Source organism: Hordeum vulgare, chromosome 4H (assembly GCF_904849725.1).
Source record: "Hordeum vulgare subsp. vulgare chromosome 4H, MorexV3_pseudomolecules_assembly, whole genome shotgun sequence".
Lineage (NCBI taxonomy): Eukaryota > Viridiplantae > Streptophyta > Magnoliopsida > Poales > Poaceae > Hordeum > Hordeum vulgare.
The window spans coordinates 105,069,334-105,091,145 of record NC_058521.1 but is presented as its reverse complement, the minus strand read 5'-3'; positions in this window follow the sequence as shown (position 1 = coordinate 105,091,145).

Below are 21,812 nucleotides of genomic sequence, written 5' to 3'. Positions count from 1 at the left end.
GGGTCTGCACACTTAAGGTTCAATGACGTTTTCGGTATGGTTGAGTTATAGGTGTTGGTAACAGAAGGTTGTTCGGAGTCCCAGATGAGATCATGGATGTCATGAGGAGCTCCGGAATGGTCCGGAGGTAAAGACTGATATATAGGAAACTGGTTTTGAACTCCAGAAAACTTTCACGTATTTCCGGCAGTGTACGAGGATGTGAAGAATGGGTTCCGGGGTCCACCAGGTGGGCCCACCCACCCCAAAGGGTCTCATGGGTTGTGGGAGGACGTGGAACAGCCTATAGTGGGATGGCCGAAGCCCCCACTAAAGCCCAAGGCGGATTGGAGCTGGTAAGGAAAGAAACCCAAAGGTGGAAAAGGTGGAATTGGTTTCCAAGTGGAGAGGAGGAATCCTACTCCTAGTAGGATTGGAGTAGGACTCCTCCACCTCCAATTTCGGCCAAACCTTGAGGGTTTGAGGCTGCCTCCTCCCCTCCCTCCCTCCTATATATACTAGAGGTTTTGGAGGTGAGGGCTAACCCTAATTGCCACGTGCTCCCTCTACTTCTCTCTAGATCTGTTTCTCCTCTAGTCTAATTCGGCGGTGCTTAGGCGAAGCCCTGCTCGATTAGTTCACGACCACCACCTCCACGACGCCATGTTGGAGTACTCATCTACCTCTATGCCCCTCTTGCTAGATCTAGAAGGCGTGGATTGTCATCGAGCTGTACATGTGCTATACGCGGAGGTGCCATCCGTTCGGCACTAAATCGGGATGTATCGTGATGGAATCGCGGGATGGATCGTGATGAGATCGCGGAACGGGCTGCGATTTGGATCGTGAAGATGTTCCACTACATCAACTGCGTTATATACGCTTTCTCTTATCGATCTACAAGGGTATATAGATTCACTCTCCCTTCTCGTAGATGAACATCACCATGGATAGGTATTGCGTGTGCATAGGAATTTTTTTGTTTCCCATGCAACGTTCCCCAACACCACCGTGATTCCCTCGACGGAGATGATATTCCCAAGGTACACCACTTCATTGAGCCAAAATTCACATTTTGAGGACTTAGCATAGAATTTATGCTCTCTTAGCTTATCGAGCACAAGCCTGAGATGTTCTGCATGTTATTCCTCAGTCTCTGAGAAGACTAGAATGTCATCAAGATACACCAAGAAAAAGTCATTCTTGAAGGGATAGAAGACATAATTCATCACACGAGAGAAAGTCAAAGCAGCATTGGCGAGACCAAAAGACATCACTGTGTACTCATAAGAGCCAAAGCTTGTCTTGAAAGCAGTCTTGGGAATATCTTATTCATGAATGCGGATTTGATGATAGCACATCTGCATATCAAGCTTGGAGAAAATCTTGGCCCCTTTCAATTGCTCAAACAATTCATTGATGTTGGGAAGTGGATACTTCTTTCCGATTGTCTTCTTATTCAATGGACGGTAATCGACACACAGTCGGTCCGTGCCATCTTTCTTCTTGACAAAAAGAACACCACAAACCCAAGGAGAAGAACTTAGAGTGAGCAGAACCAGACATTCTTGTTCATCTAGTTATTTCTTCAACTCTTTAAGCTCTTCGGGGCCAAGCTTATAAGTATGCTTGCAAACCAGTCCAGTTCGAGGCTCAAGTTCAATCACAAACACTACTGGCTGGTGAGGAGGCATTCCTGGATATTCTTCTCGAAAGACATCTTCAAACTCATAGACAACATGAACTTGAGAAATGGCTGAAATTTCACAATTCCCAATCAGAGAGAGTAGACGAATCGTGTCATCCCAAGCCACGAAAATGATCACGTCTTCCGAAGGATGAGTCAATTTGAATTGTTTGGCTTCACAATCGACAAAAGCCTTGTTCATCGCTAGAAAATCCATGCCAAGAATAAGATCAATATATGAATTGCCAAGAACAATTGGAGAAGCTAGGAAAAAAATAAATGTACATCTTGACACAGACATCTGAAACCACCCCATTCGAACTCATCAACATACCCGGGGAAACCACACACAATGGTTCCTCCAAAGTTTTTGAACGAAAATCTTGCTTCCATGTAAACCGTCTAGACATGAATGAATGCGATGCACTAGTATCAAATAAAACCTTTGTAGGAAAATAATTAACCAAGAGATTACCCATATTCACATCTGAGGAGTCCTTTGCATCAGCTGCATTGACCATGTTCACCCTTACTGCCTTGAGATTATGTTTCACCATGGCATAGCCTCGGGTCCTGATTGGAGGAGGAGGCAGAAGACGCTGTTGGCTGGTACACTTGTTGGAGTAGTGGCCCTTCTAACCACACTTGTGACAAGTCACCTGTGACAGCACATGAAAGTGAGATGGAGGAGCTCCTGACTTAGGCGACTGAGACATCTGCTAGAAACCTGGGTTGGGTGGGTGGGAAGATCCACGACCACCACACTACTTGAACTGCTGAGGAGGACAAGGCGGAGGAGGAACCCAGAACTTATGTTCCTTTGGAATAATATGATTCGAGGACGAAGAAGATTGAGAGTCCGTGAAGCACTTCCTTGAATTCTTGACCATGAGCAAAGTTGACTCATCCATGAGAGCCAAGTTATAGAACTGATCAAATGCAGGAGGGTCGTGCAGGGAAAGAGAAAGCTTCAAATTTTCCTTGAGACCACCTCGAAACTTATAGATCTTGCTCTTCCCATGTGGAACATCTTGCTTGGCATAACGGGCAATGTTCTGGAAGTCAATGTTGTATTGATAAACAAATGAGCTTCCTTGCTTCAGACTCCTGTACTTCTCACATATGCCCTCACCAAAGTTTGTCAAAATATGATGGGCTCTGAAATCTCGACAAAAGTCATCGCAACTGATCAATCGGCAACCTCTGGAATCCTTGAGCTGCTGCCACCACTCGGCTGCCTAAACCTTCAACTAGAAAGTAGCAAACGTGACAAAGTCCTCAGGCCTGACATTGATGCACTTGAAATCCTTACACCGGTCATGTACCCAATCATCTGCATGAAACAGTTGTGCACAACAAGTGAAGTACTTGGGTTGATTTGCTAGGAATTGATTGAGAGACGCAAACATGTGCTGGTTGTTGAAATTCCCTTGCCGACCCTGGTTCCTCTCTTGCATAATTTGAAGCAAAATCACAGTGTTCGCATTGGTCGCAACCATCAAAGCTTGCCACTCTTCCTAAGGAGGAGGAGGGGGTGGCAGAAGGTTTTGCATGCTCTCCATCACGACCCTGATTTTGGTGAGTTGCTGGAGCCATCCTGGAGACGGACAACAACATTAAACCACAGATGAAAGATGAAGCTGATAAGCTGAATCAAAGGCTTGAAATGTTGCAACATTCAGTATTAGAAATTTGCATTCAAACTATAATTAGTAAGAATGCTTCCATAAAATTATTTGATTCGAAAGCCAGTTGCAATTGCCAAGTTTGATCTAGAATTGCTCGGAATAAATGTATATCCCAACATACATCCGATGAAAGAATTTCCTAGGTGAATAATGGAATTCCCACCTAAGAACTTCCGAAAACTTTTTCGATTATGCTCTCTGGTTATGGGTCCGGGAACCTACTCGGTGTAATCAACTACACCTTTCCCACAACTTTCAACACACATCCGAGAAGTTTCGAAAATTTGTCTACCTCACACATTCGAAAACACAATGAAAACAAACCCGGTAAATCATCCGCGCTATCTCCACCGGTACTGGGGAAAAGTCACGACACTATTTGCGACCAAGCAAAGTATATATGCATTTTGATGTCCGCGTCCTTATATACTAAAAAATCTAATGATAACGATGTGCTCAAGAATCCCCTGGAGCTCAACTCCCCAGAATAAATCAAGTCAGACGGGAGGCACGAAGTCAGAACTCCATCACATCGGTATCATATAGACTCAACCAAGTTCGATAAATCAAAGGCTCATATGGTCGTATAGCTCTGATTACCAACTTGTAACGTATAAGATGCGGACCTATCCCTATTTGGGGATGATGCTTTAATATGGATAGAGGCGCATCTTAGCGTTTTCCAAGGACAAAAATCATCGCAAATACATTTATGAAGGGATGAGTATATGGTTTGGCTTACACTTGCCACATACTAAATTACAAGTCACACAACATTATTTCAAACATCCAAATACAAGGTCCGGCTATAGACAAGATAAACTATAAAATGCACCGATGTGTCTGGCTATCCTCGCACATGACCAAGGTCCTCTAATCGTTGGGTTACGTCATGTACATGCACTCACTGCCTTCATCTAACTCCCACTAACGCTTCATAGCGTCAAATGCCTCTGGATATGCGGTACCTGGACCTGTGGTGTTGTAGTAATTTTTGAGCCACAAGGACTCAGCAATCTTGCGACCATGATACTGGAGCTAATCAAGTTATTGGTTGTGGTAAGGTTAAGTGTTGAGGTTGCAACAACACTAAGAATATATGGTGGCTAACTTACGAGAACATAATGTAAAGTGAGTGGTCTATGCATGGCAGTCGTGAGCTACATAATGATCACTAAGTGATCGTGAACACCTACTTATGTCAGTCATAACCCCACCGTGTCGTCAGTCGGAGAAGGAGTTCACAAAAGAGACCGTCACAGTTACGCATATAGTTGGTACATTTTAATTAAGTTTAGGTCAAGTTTTCTAGAACCACATGTTAAACAATGTTTTCAACTTGCCAACTAACTGCAGGCCTGACTTTCAGAAAGATATTAGCCCCGCACGGGTGCTCCAACTAGTCCATCAAAACTACCACAAGCTACATAGGAAGCCTCGACCACAGAAAACCCGTGATCTCTTTGGATTACTTAGTGGAAAACCTCAACCTTGAGATAGACCAAAGTATCCTCGGAATCCTAATGCACAAGATATGTTGAGAAGGTAAAAACAAGTCCAGCAAGACCGCCCGAGCTGTCGACGAACCCGATAAGAGCCATGTATCTCATTCTCATGACATGAAGGATAAGCTACACACACGGGTCGTGATTGAGATCACCCAAGTTGCCCTGCGTTTGTCCCGCATAGTTCTCTCGGTTGAACCAACAATCATGAGGAGCACTGGGCCGGAGGTTCATTAATTATCCTCGGGGTAGCTATTCCCTGTGATTTTTAATTTTTAGGTTAATAGCAAACGGAGTACCAAAGTTGCGTCTTGGCAGACAAGTTTTGAACTAAAACAATTTATCAAGGGGGTCCCCGTACCAACCCCAAGCGGGTTAGGTGCGCTTAATTGGAAGATAACACCAGTAAGCAAAACTAGGGGGGCAAAAGCGGAACAAAAGACCGAGTAAAAGGCCAAGCCTTCTGCCTTTTACCAGTTATATAGGTGCATTAAATTAAATAGAATAATTAGATGATATGAGGGAAATGTCCATGTTATCACATGGATCATCCTGCACCTGCAACTAGCAAAACTATAAGATGGTTGAGCAAGTGCTACTCAGCCAATCAATTTTTTCTAGGATGTGGAGGGGTTATAGGATTTTCATGGAAATGTCTGGAGGCGTGATATTGAGGTGGTAGGCCGCAATTAATAGGGAAGGAAGTGAGTCATCTAAGCACAACAAAATTAGAAATGATATCAAGGTTAGAGTCATCTTGCTTGATGCTTGTTCTGACGGGTACTGTCGTGGTTTTGTCACGGCAGATGTCCTCGTGAAAGGACTTAGTATTGGAGCCATCGCACTTTGGTGGTGACTCAAAGGGGTTGAACGGGAGTGAGACGGCGATTTACCCAGGTTCGGCCCCTCGTGAGGAGGTAAAGTCCTACGTCCTGCTTTGAGTTGTATTGATGGAGTTTCGATTACAAGGAGGGCGTAACTCGCCAGACCTAGTACTCGATGATTTCTAACCTGCCCTCTTCTTCCCTGGGGCTTGCCTTTATATACAGGTCGAGTCCCTAGGGTTTACAAGGGTACTTTCCTTTCTACAAACCGTGATTCTCACGATCTCTAAGTCGCCATCTTTCCAAAGCATGGAAACCTTTTGGAAGTTGTAAACCGCCATACAACCTTCGGTCGTGCCAGGCCAAGGCCCGAACCATGCTTAGATGAATCACCAGATTTGGTGACCCGACCCAACTAGGGCGGGTTATCAATAGATAATATCCCCAACATTAGGCCCTAGATTGACTTGAATTTTCTTCACGCCAATATCCTTACTCAATTAAGGGCGATTAATTTTTCATCCTCTTTTATACGCCATGAACTTAATCTGCCATCTGTTAAGGAAAAACTTCAGTCGGCAGACCATTTCTCGCTGGTACCTTCTTATCCCTTGAATTCCGGAAAAGATAATGACGCAATCCCAACGGATCCTTCGGTATCGTTATCCCAAAATTTTCGGAGCGCCATCATGGCGAATATTTATGTTTTGGTGGTTCCCGCTCGTGGCGCCTCGATTCCAGCGCCTGCCCTGTTAAATAGGTGGGGGGAAGGACTGGGCGCATTCCACCCACCAGTCTTGTCGCCCTTCTCCCCATTATCACAGTGAAACCCTCATCGTCTTCAGTGAGCTCCGCCACCAACCGCGGTTCTCGCCGTCGTCCGAAAGTTTTGGTGCCGCCCGAGGATCTTGTCGCCACCAAGCACTTCGCCGCGGCTGAGCAGTTCGCCGTTACCGACCGTCTCGTCGTCATTGAACACCTCCTCGTCGCCGAACACTTCGTCGCCGCCGAATACTTCGACGCCGCCCAAGGTTTCCGTGCCCGTCCGAGGTTTTCGCGCCCGTCCGGAAGCCTTCGTCGCCGTCGACCATATCCAGCCGAATCCACCAGGTTAGGTTTCCATTATTCAAGAGCAGATCCCAATTTCCTTTCGAAGTTCATCACTGCCACATTACTTGGCGCTTCCCGAATAGTTGTTACCTGTTCCTGATTAATCGATGGCGTCGATGATGAGAAAATCAATGTCTTTGATACTTTTACCTGTCCGCTCTTGATTTGCACACTTAGAGTAGGACTTCACCAAATCAACAGTAGTATCCCATCTTAGTCGTAGGTTGCCATATCCGGTCATTTTCCACGTTTATTTTCGTCTGTCCAGTAGATCCATAATCTACGACTTTGTTATGCGAAAAATGTTTGTACTCTTCATACTTCGCCATTTTTTTCAAGATTAACCCTTAGGTAGCCAAAGTTTCGTAAGTCGGCCTAGCAACCTGACCCGGGCCTTCATTGGCGGATCAAAAATTTTCCTCAGCCAGCGGACAAATTACTTGGCAAGTCAAATGAAAACGTTTCACCTCTTACTGTAGGTGTTTTGGCGTGTCAATTTACCCGTACTTTATCCCTTTGTAGCATGGGCGCCGTCTTCAAAAGTGACCGGCTCCCTACCAAGGTTAATGACGTCATACTAGCGGATTATGTGAAAACGGGAAATTTGGACCCTCAGGATGTTATCGGTTGGTGCACCGGGTTCGGAGAAGAAATCCCCAATCCCAAAGAAGGGGAAATAGTTGTTTTCGTGGAACACCTTGAGCGAGGTTTTAAGCCGCCTGGATCGAAGTTCCTCAGAGACGCCATGGCTTTCATGAATGTCCACCTCCAAGATCTAGGGACCAACTCGATCAGCAACCTATGTCAGTTCCAAGTGTTTTGCGAGGCTTATTTGCAGATGGAACCCTCAGTTCCCTTATTCTGGTACTTCTTCCACTTAAATCGCCAAACAGAATTTCACAATGGCCCCATCCTGGAGCTCGGTGGTGTAAACGTTCAACGCCGCAGGGATACCCCATTTCCGTCACTCGCCATGCCAAGCCACCCTAAAGGCTGGGGCGAGTCTTGGTTCTATTGTCAAGAGACCTCACCTGTGGGTGAAAACAAACTTCTCGGTCATAGGGAAGATCGCCTTCCAACGAATTTCAAACTCCCAGACAAGCTCACCGAAGAGGAGGAGTCAGATTTTATCCCAGTATTGTCCGAGTTAAGATCTTTGACAAACAACGGCCTTACTGGAGTTGACTTGGTCCGCTGCTGGGTTGAATGGCGCATCCTCCCTTTAAGTCGCCGGGACGGGTTAATTTGTGAACTCGACGACACTCTAGATCATCCTCAGTGCTACTTCCACACGGCTCTAACAGAAAATGACATTGTCACCATCATTAAGAAGCTGACCGGCGAGCCCGCGGGAAAATGCGGCCAAATAGGTCTCAAACCTTTCTGCAAGATTAACCCGGCACCTAAGGTAAACAACTTTAACCCGCCTTTTGTCTTTTCCTTCTTATGTCTCATTCGAACTATTGCCTCCTATATACTATGCCATTTCAGAAAGGTGATAAATTTTGGTCCAAGAGGCCGAAGAAGTCAGCCATGAAGCAAGCTAGGCCGCCTCCAAAGAAGAAATCCAAGGGCAAGGGAAAAGCTGCTGTGACCGAACCATCCGAGGTCGATGAATCCCAAGTCGGCGACGCACCTTCGGAGGTAAAGACATATCCTCTCTTAACTCGCCATCCATTGCTGATAACTTTTGTATTTATACCTCTGCATCTCTTGAATAGAATGAAGACAATGAAAGCCAAGAGGATTCCGTAGAGGTAATTTTTGTTTCCTCCGATTCATCTCCTTCTCCACCTAAGCCGTCCAGGCGAATTTGTGGGAAAGTTCCCTTTTCACACCCAAATGCTTGTTTGGACCCAAATTTTCTTCTGAAGAAAGCACAACACACTTCAAATCGGAAGACCCGAAGTCATCCCGACGATCTGGTGTCCGGTTTACCAACAAGGAACAAGAAAAGGCCAAATGAGGTATCCTTTAACGACACTTTTTATGTCTTTTTGGATCGTATTTGTAACCTGCTTATATCTTCAAAGTACAATTCTTGCAGAGTTCTCCTCCTACATCTGGCGACTCAGTAATGTCGGCAATTTCGCCGATGATCCGTGTTCCTGGGTAAGTCTTTGATAATATTTACTTTTAATCTGATGGTGATAATTTTTCAGTCCTTTAACTGCACCCCCTTCTCCTCTCAGGGCACAGGCGAAGAAAAGAAAAACTGGCGGGTCAACTCCCATCATGGTCTCGGAGCCTACCGAAAAGTCGGCGCCGATCCTAGATAACCCGGACCAAGACAAACCTAAAGATCAAATGGATCTCCCTAGCTCTCCCAAGGAAACAATGGATGCCCCCAAGCCGCCAAGTCCATTGACAACAGCAGAAGACCCGGACGCTGTAATTATCACTGGTACTAGCTTCTCTAAACCGGCCACAACGGTTTTATCGAAGCGTGTATCATCATCATCTCAAACTGTTCCTGAGTATGAACTCTCCAAGGCTAAGCTCTCTCAATATTAACATCTGTAATTCAAAGAACTTTGCTCTGGTTTTGCAAGTCGTCTGGAGGCGAGTTATGAGATAGAGAAAAGCCTGCTTCGGATGCTGAAAAACAAACATGAGGTAAGCTTTGTTGTATCTATGTTATCCCCATTAACCCCCAAGGGCCGGGTCATCAGTAAAAAGATGAGCCGGGTCTTGATGACTTAAATTTTTTCTAGCAGTAACCCCCAAGGGCCGGGTCATCAAAAAAAAGATGAGCCGGGTCTTGATGACTTGAAAAACTTTCGACCAGTAACCCCCAAGGGCCGGGTCATCAGTAAAAAGATGAGTCGGGTCTTGATGAGTTGAAAAACTTTCGACCAGTAACCCCCAAGGGCCGGGTCATCAGTAAAAAGATGAGCCGGGTGTTGATGCTGTATAATTTTATCTGAAAAAATTATACATTAGCCCCCAAGTGTCAGTGATGTTGCTTGCAAAAGTTCTGAGACTTGCCCCTTAACCATATGCCTCAACAGGAATCTCTAAATCAGACTGAATCAGCACTTGGCGACTTGAAGAAAAGCTTATCTGATCAGCAGGATGCCCGGGCCAAATCGGAGGAGAAGTATCAACTGGTCCTAGCTGAGATGGAAAAGCTAAAAGCCGACTTAAAAAGGGCTCAAGCTGACCAAGATGTTTTAACAAAGCGAGCAGAAAAGGCTGAGGCCAAATTGGATACTGTACAACAAGAGCTGTCCGGCTTAAAACGTCATATCTCAAACATGGCGCAAGCCGTCTTTGGTAAATAACTAACTCTTGACCTTTGTAAACAAATAACTCTTATCTGAGTTGCTGATTATCATTACCCCTTAAACAGGTCCGAGAGCCGCCAACCTTCAGGATGATTGTGTCCTGACGCTAAAGGCGATTTACACGCTGACGGAGCAACTATATACCGGCAGTGTACTGACTGTGAAAGCGATGATGGGCGCCAAGGAGCCTATAACATCAATAAAGAAGATGCTTGGCTGCCTATCCACGCTTCCTCCCCAGATTGGCGAGTTAACTCGGTCAGCCGCCCGGAAAGGAGTGCTGACTACACTCAGTCGATGCTTAGCATATGCTCCAGAGATAAACCCAGAAGAAGTAGCGGCGGGCTTTCCTCAACTCAAGGATGATGGGTCAGAATTCGCCAAAGAGGACTACTAGCGTGTTGTCAAGGACTCCCGTCTGGCGGCGACTCAGCTTGCTGCAAGCCTGGACTTATCAAAATACCAGGCCGCCTATGACAATAAGAACAAGAAGGTCAACCCGCCAACCTTTGTGACGACCAGCTTAACTCCGCGTCGACCCAAGAATCCTTTTGACTTGGACGCAAATCTCTCATCAATCCTGACAGATGAAGATGAATTTGCCGCTCTATCCAAGTGTAACTGGGTACTGGGCAACTTGCAGATTGAGGTTCGCCAAAGCTCGCAGCAGGCTGATCCAAGGGCAACAGCAGAATAAAATTTCATTGATTTGGCCATGAGAGCCATGTAATAGGACTCCTTTAGGAATCGACACTGCTTTTGTGGCACCTTTAAAACATCCTTATGTCGCCCTTAAGGCGTTTTGAAATGCTTGATCCGCCATTTGAGGTTTTTTTATCATAATACTTGACCCGCCATGGATAGAGTGATTTTGATCATCAACCTGTTCTAAGCTTAAAATCATATATGAAATCATCTCAATGAATAATAAGTGATAACAAATAGCGGTCGCCCCAAAATATTTTGAGACGAATCAGAAAAAAGTCTGAAAAACCTTGCGGCAGTGCCAGGAACGTAAAAAATAACAATTTCGTCGGCTCATAAGGTCGCGACAGGATAGGGCGAGTGAAAAAAGCTCAAGCGCCACCCAAAATAGCAATTTCGTCGGCTCATAAGGTCGCGACAGGATAGGGCAAGTCAAAAAAGCTCAAGCGCCACCCAAAATAATGATTTCGTCGGCTCATAAGGTCGCGACAGGATAGGGCAAGTCAAACAAGCTCAAGCGCCATCCAAAATAATGATTTCGTCGGCTCATAAGTTCGCAACAGGATAGGTTGAGTCAAACAAGCTGAAGCGCCACCCAAGATAATGATTTCGTCGGCTCATAAAGTCGCGACAGGATAGGGCGAGTGAAACGAGCTCAAGCGCCACCCAAGATAATGATTTCGTGGGCTCATAAGGTCGCGACAGGATAGGGCGAGTCAAACGAGCTCAAGAGCCACCCAAGATAATGACTTCGTTGGCTCATAAGGTTGCGACAGGATAGGGCGAGTCAAACGAGCTCAAGCGCCACCCAAGATAATGATTTCGTCGGCTCATAAGGTCACGACAGGATAGGGCGAGTCAAACAAACTCAAGCGCCACCCAAGACAATAATTTCATAGGCCAAATGGATAATAAAATTGATCTCAATGAGAGGAAGCCCCCAAGTCGGGAGGCGTTTTAATTTTATTGCTTTATAATAAGGACTGAAAAACTTACAAAATGCAGAGCTTAAAAGCTCAAGTATAGTAAGGCCGCAAGTGGGCAATATTCCAGGGGCGAGTCGACTCAGCCTCCGTGGTTGGCCGGTTAGGCCGGAGATCCACCAGATACTAAGAGCCGTTGTGAAGATTTTTGCTGACGATGAACGGTCCTTCCCATGGTGGTGATAACTTATGCATGCCAGCACGATCCTGTATTAGCCGAAGCACTAAGTCGCCTTCCTGAAAGGTTCGGCTCTTGACCCGGCAGTTGTGATAACACCGTAAATCCTGCTGATAAATGGCCGATCGGGCCACAGCCAAGTCACGCGCCTCCTCTAAGGCGTCCAAAGAGTCTTCACACGCCAGTTCGTTGTCCTGTTCCACATAAGCGGCGACTCTGGGCGAGTCATGCCTTATGTCAGTGGGAAGAACAGCTTCTGCTCCATAGAACAGAAAGAAAGGGGTAAAACCCGTGGACCGGTTCGGGGTGGTCCGGAAGCTCCATAACACTGAAGGGAACTTCTCAACCCAACATCCCGGGGTTTTTTCCAAGGGAACCATGAGCCGGGGCTTGATTCCCCGTAAAACTTCCTGATTCGCCCGTTTCGCCTGCCCATAAATTGCGGGTGAGCGACCACAGAAACATCAAGCCGGATATGCTCTCGACGGCAAAACTCCTCCATCGCCCCTTGAGACAGATTAGTGCCATTATCAATAATGATACTGTGGGGATATCCGAACCGGAAGATCAGCTTTTTCAAGAATTTGACCGCCGTCTCCGCATCGCAAGTTCCAACAGGCTCTGCCTCAACCCACTTGGTGAACTTATCAACCGCCACTAGCAAATGGGTTTTCTTGTTGGATGACATTTTAAAGGGGCCAACCATGTCTAACCCCCAGACTGCGAAAGGCCAAGTGATGGGAATCATTCTTAGTTCTTGAGCCGGCACATGAGCCTGTCGTCCATAACGCTGGCTTCCCTCGCATCGACGAACTATCTCTTCTGCATCTGCATGAGCCGTCAACCAAAAGAAACCATTACGGAATGCCTTTGAAACCAAAGACCGTGACCCGACGTGATGCCCACAATCTCCGGAATGAATGTCATTTAGGATTATGCATCCTTCTTCGGAGGAAACACATCGTTGAAAAACCCCAGAGGCACTCCTCTTATATAATTCGCCATTGATGATCACCATGGATTTGCTTCGCCGAACAATTTGGCGGGCCAAAACTTCGTCTGTTGGTAACTCGCCCTGGGCGAAATAGGCTAGATAGGGAAGAACCCAATCCGGCGTGACGTGGAGAGCCGCCACGAATTGAGACTCAGGATCTGGTATCGCCAACTCCTCCTCTGACGGCAAACTTACAGAGGGATTATGCAAAATATCTAGAAAAACATTGGGGGGAACTGGCTTTCGCTGGGAACCAAGACGTGAAAGGGCGTCAGTTGCCTCGTTAAGGCGCCAGTCAATGTGATCAACCTGATAGCCATGGAAATGACCCGCCACATCGGAGACAGCTCTTCTGTAAGCCGCCATCACGGGGTCTCGAGAATCCCAAGTGCCTGAAACTTGCTGCGCCACCAGATCAGAATCGCCAAAACATCTGACCCGCGTAAGGTTCATCTCCTTGGCGAGTCGCAAGCCGGGAAGCAAAGCTTCATATTCCGCAGAATTGTTAGTGCACGGAAACATGAGTCAGAGGACATAACAGAATTTATCTCCTTGAGGGGACACCAGTACCACACCAGCCCCCGAGCCTTCCCGCTGTCTGGATCCATCAAAATAAATAGTCCAGTATGTAAGATCAGGCCCGTCTTCCGGGGCCTGCAACTCCGTCCAATCATTAACGAAATCAACTAAAGCTTGAGATTTGATGGCTGTCCGAGGGGTGTATCGTACGTGATGCGGCCCAAGTTCAATCGCCCACTTGGCAATCCACCCTATTGCCTCCCGAATCTGGATGATGTCCCCGTGGGGGGTGGAACTAACCATCGTGATGGGATGCTCCTAAAAAAAATTTGTAAGCTTCCGACTCGCCATAAACACCCCATACACCAACTTCTGCCAATGTGGGTACCGTTTCTTGGAAAGAGTTAGCACTTCGCTGACAAAATACATCGGGCGCTGCACTGGGTATTCCTTCCCTTCCTCCTTCGTTTCAATGACCACCACCACACTTACTGCTTTGGAGTTTGCCGCAGTATACAAAAGCATGGGTTCTTTCTCAGTCGGGGTGGCCAAGACCGGCGGGTTGACCAGTTGCCGTTTCAATGCTTCGAAAGCTTCATCTGCTTCCTCTGTCCAAACAAAATGCTCAGATTTCTTTAGTAATTGATAAAGGGGAATCACCTTTTCTCCCAGGTGGCTTACGAAGCGACTTAAAGCCGCAATGCGACCCGCCATTCGTTGGACTTGGTTAACATTTGCCGGTTTTCCAAGGGACGTAACTGCTTCCATTTTTTCCCGGTTAGCTTCAATGCCACGCTCAGACACCAGGAAACCCAACAATTTCCCTGCAGGAACACCAAAAACACACTTGGTGGGATTCAGCTTCATCTGATACACCCGCAGATTATCGAAAGTTTCCTTGAGATTCTCCAGTAGCGTCTCCCCCCTGGCGGGTTTTAATCACAATGTCACCGACATAGGCGTGGACGTTGCGTCCGATTTGGCTGCGGAGGCAATTCTGGATGCAGCGCTAATAGGTCGCCCCAGCACTATTGAGCCCAAACGGCATGGACACATAGCAAAAAGCCCCAAAGGGGGTTATAAAAGCTGTTTTCTCTTGATCCTCCACGGGCATCTTGATTTGGTGATATCCAGAGTAGGCGTCCAAAAAGCAGAAACGTTCACATCCCGCCACCGAATCAATAATCTGGTCGATGCGGGGAAGAGGGAAAGGGTCTTTTGGACAAGCTCTGTTGAGGTCCGTGTAATCAATGCACATACGGAAGGTACCATTCTTTTTGAGTACCAAGACCGGGTTAGCCAACCATTTGGGGTGGAAAACTTCTATGATGAATCCGGCGGCTAAGAGACGGGCAACCTCTTCCCCGATTGCCTTGCGCCGTTCCTCGTTAAACCTGCGAAGATACTGCCAGATAGGTTTTGCCTTTGGGTCAACATTAAGATGGTGCTCAGCGAATTCTCTCGGCACACCAGGCATGTCAGAAGGTTTCCATGCAAAGATGTCCCGATTCTCACGGATGAATTCGATGAGCGCGCTTTCCTATTTGGGATCCAGACCCGTCCCAATGGTGAACTGCTTGGATGAATCGCCAGGAACGAAATCAACCGTCTTAGTGTCATCCGTTGGTTTGAACTTGAGGGGCGGCTCAGCATCTGTCGTTGTCTTCTTTAAGGGTGACATGTCAGCCGGATCAACATTGGCCCGATGATATTTGAGCTCCTCTGCAGCGCAGGCGACTTCCGCATAAGCCGCGTCCCCTTCTTCACATTCCTTTGCAATCCTTCTATCCCCATCAACCGCTATGGGTCCCTTAGGACCAGGCATCTTGAGTTTAAGGTAAACATAGCATGGGCGAGCCATGAACCGGGCGTAAGCCGGCCGCCCAAATAGCGCATGGTAGGGGCTTTTCAATTTGACCACCTCAAACATCAGCGACTCACTCCTGTAGTTATATGATGTTCCAAATGCAACTGTGAGTCTGACTCGGCCTATGGGGTACGCCGACTAACCCGGGACGATTCCGTGGAATACCGTGGTTGAAGGCATCAAATCCTTTTCCAATAGGTTCATCCTTTGGAAAGTGTCAAAATACAAGATATTAATGCTGCTGCCACCATCCATTAGTACTTTTGATAGGGTGTACCCCCCAACTTGGGGAGCTACGACCAACGCTAAGTCGCCGGGATTGTCAACTCTTGGCGGATGATCCTCCCTACTACATGATATGGTCTACTCGAACCAGTGGAGGTACCTTGGAAGTGCCGGCTCAGACACACTGTACGCGCGGTGACTCACCTTTTTATCACGCCTGCAAGCATTGGTGGTGAAAACATGGTACTGCCCATTGCTTAACTGTTTGGGATTGTTGCGAAAGCCGCCGTTGTCATCCTGGCCCTGCGAAGCCCCCTGTGGGGGCGGTTGCTGAAAAACTCCGGGCGGGTTATACCGCCACTGGTGATGCACTGGATACTGGCCGCTGCACGGCTGCGAGCCCCCCTGAGCCCCCGGCTCGGGAAAACTGCCAAAGGGGTTCTGACGTTGGTTGGGTGCAGCAAACTGCTCATGCCGTTGGTCTGGGTCACCATTTTGCCCTTTCTTGATCACCTCCGCCCAAAACTCCCGCATCACGAGAAAGTTCTCCCAGGAATGAGTCGCCGGTCTGTCTGCCATGGCATGGTGCGGGCAAGGGCCCTTGAGTAACTCTTCATAGTAACGCGGCTTTTTACCACTGTATCCCCTTTTTTTCTTCTGGCGTTGGTTGCCATTGTTGGTGTTGGTATTGGCGACTAAATCCGAAGATTCCTCCTGCTGCCTTCTCTTGCCATTGGCTCCCTGATTGTGGCGGTTACGTCCCTGGAACCGGTCTGATTTTTGGATGACTCGCCCTTCTTTGGCGAGTTAGCTTTACCGTCCTCACCGGGATCTTTGGTGTCGTCCGCTTCAGCGTATGTAGTGAGGGTATCCATTACCTCCCCCATGTCTTGGACCTTTCGCTTGAGTCGCCCCAACTTCTGCATGAGGAGTTCGTCGTGGCAATTCTGCTCGAGGATCAACACAGCCTGAGCCGCCGTAATACCGTCTGATGAATGAATGATTTCTGCGACTCATCGTGACCACTGGTGGGCCGACTCATCGGGGCGCTGAACGCAGTGCTGCAGATCGACAATCGTCATTGGAAGTTTGCAGGTTCCTTGGAAGTTTTTGATGAAGCGCTCTTTCAACTCAGCCCAGGTGTGGATGGAGTTGGGGGGTAAGTTTTTTAACAAAGTACGCACTGTCCCTTCGAGCATCATCGTGTAGTATCTGGCGCAAACTGCTTCGTTTACATCGAGCATGTCCATGGCGATTTCATAACTCTCGACCCACGATGTCGGCTCAAGGTCCGGGGTGTAGTTAGGCACCTTTCTTGGTCCTTTAAAATCCTTGGGCATTCATTCGTTGCGAAGGGCGGCGGCCAAGCACGGCACCCCCACTCGTCCGCCGCTCCCGACGAGACGGGCCGGGGCGACTTGGATGTCCGGGAGATCCCGGCCCGGCGGGTTTTGATGATCAAGCGGGTTGTCCTGGGGGATGAGTCGCGGTCCGCTGTTTACAGCGGGCTGGTCCTCTGGCCGACTCCTGGTGTGACTCGCCTAGGGAGTAGAATGCAGCCTATCTAGGCTATGTGAGAACTGGGCGTTTTGAACCACCGTCGTCTTCAACATCTCAATGGCGTTCCTTGCTTCTATCTCGGGACGAGTATTGCCGTGAATCGGAAGAGATTCCAAATGGTGAGTTGCAGCAAGCACGTTGTCCACTAGGTTGGAAAAGTGACCTTGAGGCGTCCGGAATTGGGGAATGCGACCCACAATTGGTTGAACCGGCAGGTTAGGCGGTTGGCCCGGTCCTCCCCCTGGGCCGCTCCTGCCCCGGGAGTTCGCGGAGTATCGAATAGGCGGGTTGGGTTGAGATCAAGGGGCAGGCGACCCTGGTGCCTCCGCTGATGGACGGCGTCAGATGCGCGCTCGTGTCGTCAGTTGTCAGTATTTAAGCGAGTTATATCGGTGGTAATTTGAGCTTTCCGGGTCTCGATCCTCGCGGACTCCACCTCGGCATCCCGATGAACCTTTGGCACTGGTTCTCTTAGTTTTCCCAATTCCGTGTTTACTGCCTCCTGGTTTTCCGCTGTGATGGGGGTCGCCATAAGCCTTGTAATTTCCGCTGCTAATTCCACCAAGACAGCGGCCGGGCTTCTAGATGTCTCGCCAGTTCCATCCCCGCCCGCTGGGTTTGGCGAGGGTTGAGTCACCCCAGCCATGTAAATGGCAATCTGATGGCGGGTCCGGTTAAGAACTTCGGGGTCCATGGCCAGCGACAAGCCCCCGAGACAATCCCCATGTAGAGACCGGATTGAATCTGAATCGCACATGGACGATTCATCATTAGTGTTGATCGGTGTGGTTTCCTGGTTCGCTGAGTGTTCTGGTTCCTCCGATCCCTGCGTGAACCCAACAAAGACCAGGCGAGTTAGATTTAGCGTCGTAACTGGGGGGACGTACCTGGCCGGCTCGACGATGTCGGTGGAGATGTCCGGCTCTGGCACGGATGATCCGATCATGCCGATGAAGACGTTGATCTTGCCGAAGGGGGCCCTGTAACCAGATTTGATCGAATCCGCCTCGGGCCCCCATAGCAGGTTGTTGACGTAGTACTTCCCACGGTGGCTCCGAGTCATGAGCCCGGTCGCGTAGCTCCCAAACCCTGGTAGGGCTCCCTTTGAGAACTCAACTCCACCGTGCGCAGGCCCCATGGTGGGCGCCAACTGTCGTGGTTTTGCCACGGCAGATGACCTCGTGAAAGGACTTAGTATTGGAGCCATCGCACTTTGGTGGCGACTCAAAGGGGTTGAATGGGAGTGAGACGGCGATTTGCCCAGGTTCGGCCCCTCGTGAGGAGGTAAAGGCCTACGTCCTGCTTTGAGTTGTATTGATGGAGTTTCGATTACAAGGAGGGCGTAACTCGCCAGACCTAGTACTCGATGATTTCTAACCTGCCCTCTTCTTCCTTGGGGCTCGCCTTTATATACAGGTCGAGTCTCTAGGGTTTACAAGGGTACTTTCCTTTCTACAAACCGTGATTCTCACGATCTCTAAGTCGCCATCTTTGCAAAGCTTGGAAACCTTTCGGAAGTTGTAAACCGCCATACAACCTTCGGTCTTGCCAGGCCAAGGCCCGAACCATGCTTAGATGAATCGCCAGATTTGGTGACCCAGCCCAACTAGGGCTGGTTATCAATAGATAATACCCCCAACAGGTACAACTCTTGATATTTAGAAACTTAATAACTAGGATCCTCACATTCGTTCTGAGCACCTAATCCTACCCGAAGAAAATACACATCCAATGAACACAGAACAATGTACAATAGTTCAAACAACATGATGCATGTGTGTAGTTATGAAAGGAGCATGGCAATGCTAATTAATCATCTTTCTCATGCATTTATTAATTTGTTACCATTCTGGAAATTACCTCAAGGTTCTTATTTGGGCATGCATAAAAATGGAAAAAATGGATGCATCATGAGAAACCGGTGCAAAAGCATATAACGATCGTCGCAAACCGAGCTATAGATCTCTCAGAATTGACAAAACAAGATATTGAAGGCCACAATGACTAAACAACATTAGATACACAGCTATGAGAAATTTCTTGGCACTCCAAGTATGCGACTAGATTTGGCATGAAATTCTAGGTTAAACAGACCAAAAATACATGCAAAACAAGAAGCACAACTCACATAAAGCACAAAACAATACAACAAACAATCTGTCCACAAAGAGGAACATACTTTGTTCATGTGAAAATTAGTAGCTACAACCACTCAACAAGTTCAACTAAGACATGAATATTAAGCTATCAAAGAGCACAACAACCCCTAACTAACAACAACATTTATAGGTTCATGAAACAATGGCAATCAAGTTCTCAACATGGCAAGAAATATTACAGATTAAGACTTAGTGAAAATGTCAACAAGAACTATAGATCACTCCCACTAAGCATGAGCTAAAACTACACAAAATCCACGGTACCATCCTCTAAACATGGCATGATAATAACAACAAACTCTCAGACTTGGTCAAATTTCACAAAGAGAGTTCGCAACAATTTACAACACCATGGCATGTTTGACAGAGTGAAAAACTATGATGCAACTCTTATCTTGCAAAACGACGACACTATCTTGCAGAGGGCAAGAAGCTCTTCAATTAACTCCACTACAGCAACAACGAAGGATTCATAGATTATTGTCTAGCATCCCCCAACATGTCATGATGAATAAACCAAACTTCCAAACTTAGAGAAAAAAAGGGGTGCAACAGTGAACTTTTTTTAGCATATTGACATATAGGGCAACAGAACTAACTCGGATGCAAGGTTCCTTCTTGCAAACCAATTGCACATGATGAAGAAGGGTAACCTCAACTACAAATCAAGGCACTGGACCAACCACAAAGGACCAAAAGAACCATGGCAAGAAAATAACAAGTTCAACACATCGAGATTTTTGAGCATATGAAAACAACAATAGTATCTTAGCATCTTCTTAGCAAAGATCCCACAAATCCAGATGCTTATCATGGGAAATAAAATTACCATGGCCTAGTACCCTCCAAACACTACCACATTCATGTTTGCAAGTTTTTACATAGGTGCAAGGATTGAATCATATATATGAAAATCACAAAATGTCAACTTATGACAAAATATCATTTCCCAAAGTTGCCCAAATGATAAAACTAATGCCACCAATGGATTAGATGGATCTTTCTACCCCAAAATCATCTATCATATGCCTATGGTCCTATGGAAAAAATTCCCACAAATCCAATCCGAAAATCACCCAATTCACTTATAACATGGTATATGCCAAATTTGGCATATGCCTAAATGCCAACTTCCATATCTGGACAGGGACAAATCTGACACTTACCACAAATAAAAAATCTCAGAAAACATAGAAAAACAATAAACAAAAGAAATAAAATAAAAGGGACCCACCTGGCATAGACACCAAGGCCCCTCGGGGGTTGACAAGTGGGATCGGGCCCCACTATGAGGCCTAAATAAACGAATGAAAGGGGAGGCGCTGGTGGGTTTCGAACCGAGAACCTCCTGGTTCTCTCCATCGCGCCCTACAACTACGCTATCGCAAGACTGTTGACTGAAGGAGGGAGCTACTACTCTAGTAATGTCAAAGGCCTTGGCTTGCCTCCTCGAGCGACAGAGAAGATATAGGCCTCTCCGGCGAACACGAGAGAACGCAAGCAACGACGGGGTTTTGGTGGCAACTAGGGGTCCCATTTTGCGGCTGCGAGGAGCTTGGATATCATGCTCCATTTGTAAGGGATATGGTTCATGATTTGGGCTATCCCATGGGCGCAAAAGGACATGATTATATCGGGAAGTGGCGAAGTCTGAGCGATAGTAGAGGGTCTCTAGGTATCACAACATCTTATAAAATGGAAAACAACCTCCACACGCTTCTCTAGTCTCGCATTGCCATTGCCTTCCCAATCTCTTGAGCGCCACGCGCCCAGATTCATCCGCCCTCCAATCTCCTCAGGTCGCTCTCCTACCTCGACCATGGACAGTTCTTGTTCCCAAGACAAATGGGAGGTATCCTGCGTCGCGGACAACGATATCCAGGAGCTGAAACATCTTGGCTATATGTCCTCCAACATAGCTCATTGTTGTCCAAAGAAAGGTCAGGTCATCCCGACATCGAAGCAAGGCAAGAGGTTGGTGTTCATCCCCCATTTCGTTTGGGGACTTGGCTTCCCTCTCCACCCCTTTGTGAGGGGTCTCATGTTCTTCTACGGGTTTGATTTTCATAATCTCACCCCGAACTCTTTCTCGCACATCGCGTCCTTCATAGTTATCTACGAGGCCTTTCTACGGGTCCAGCCACACATCATCTTGTGAATGAAAGTCTTCAATGTTAAGCCGAAAGTAGTCGGCTGCCAACATGTGGTATATGTGAAGTAATGATTAGCAAACTCCCCCGAGAAGAGTGGTCGGATGGTACCTTCATAGATACCATCAAAATCTAGCAAAACAAGTGGTTTTACATCACCAAACCATGAGGCACGGACCGGGTTGTCTCCCCCAAATTTAGATCCGGACCTCCCACATGGCTGGTGTTGTGGCTGAGGAAGGTGCTCAACTAGGGGTCAACCGTAGTGATGGAGTCGCTAAAATGGTGCATCTCCAAGATGATAGAGAAGGGGCTTAAACTGACTAACGTGGTTCAGGTCATGCTTTTGCACTGCCTCCTACATTGCCTACAATGGGCTGCTCCTATGTGGT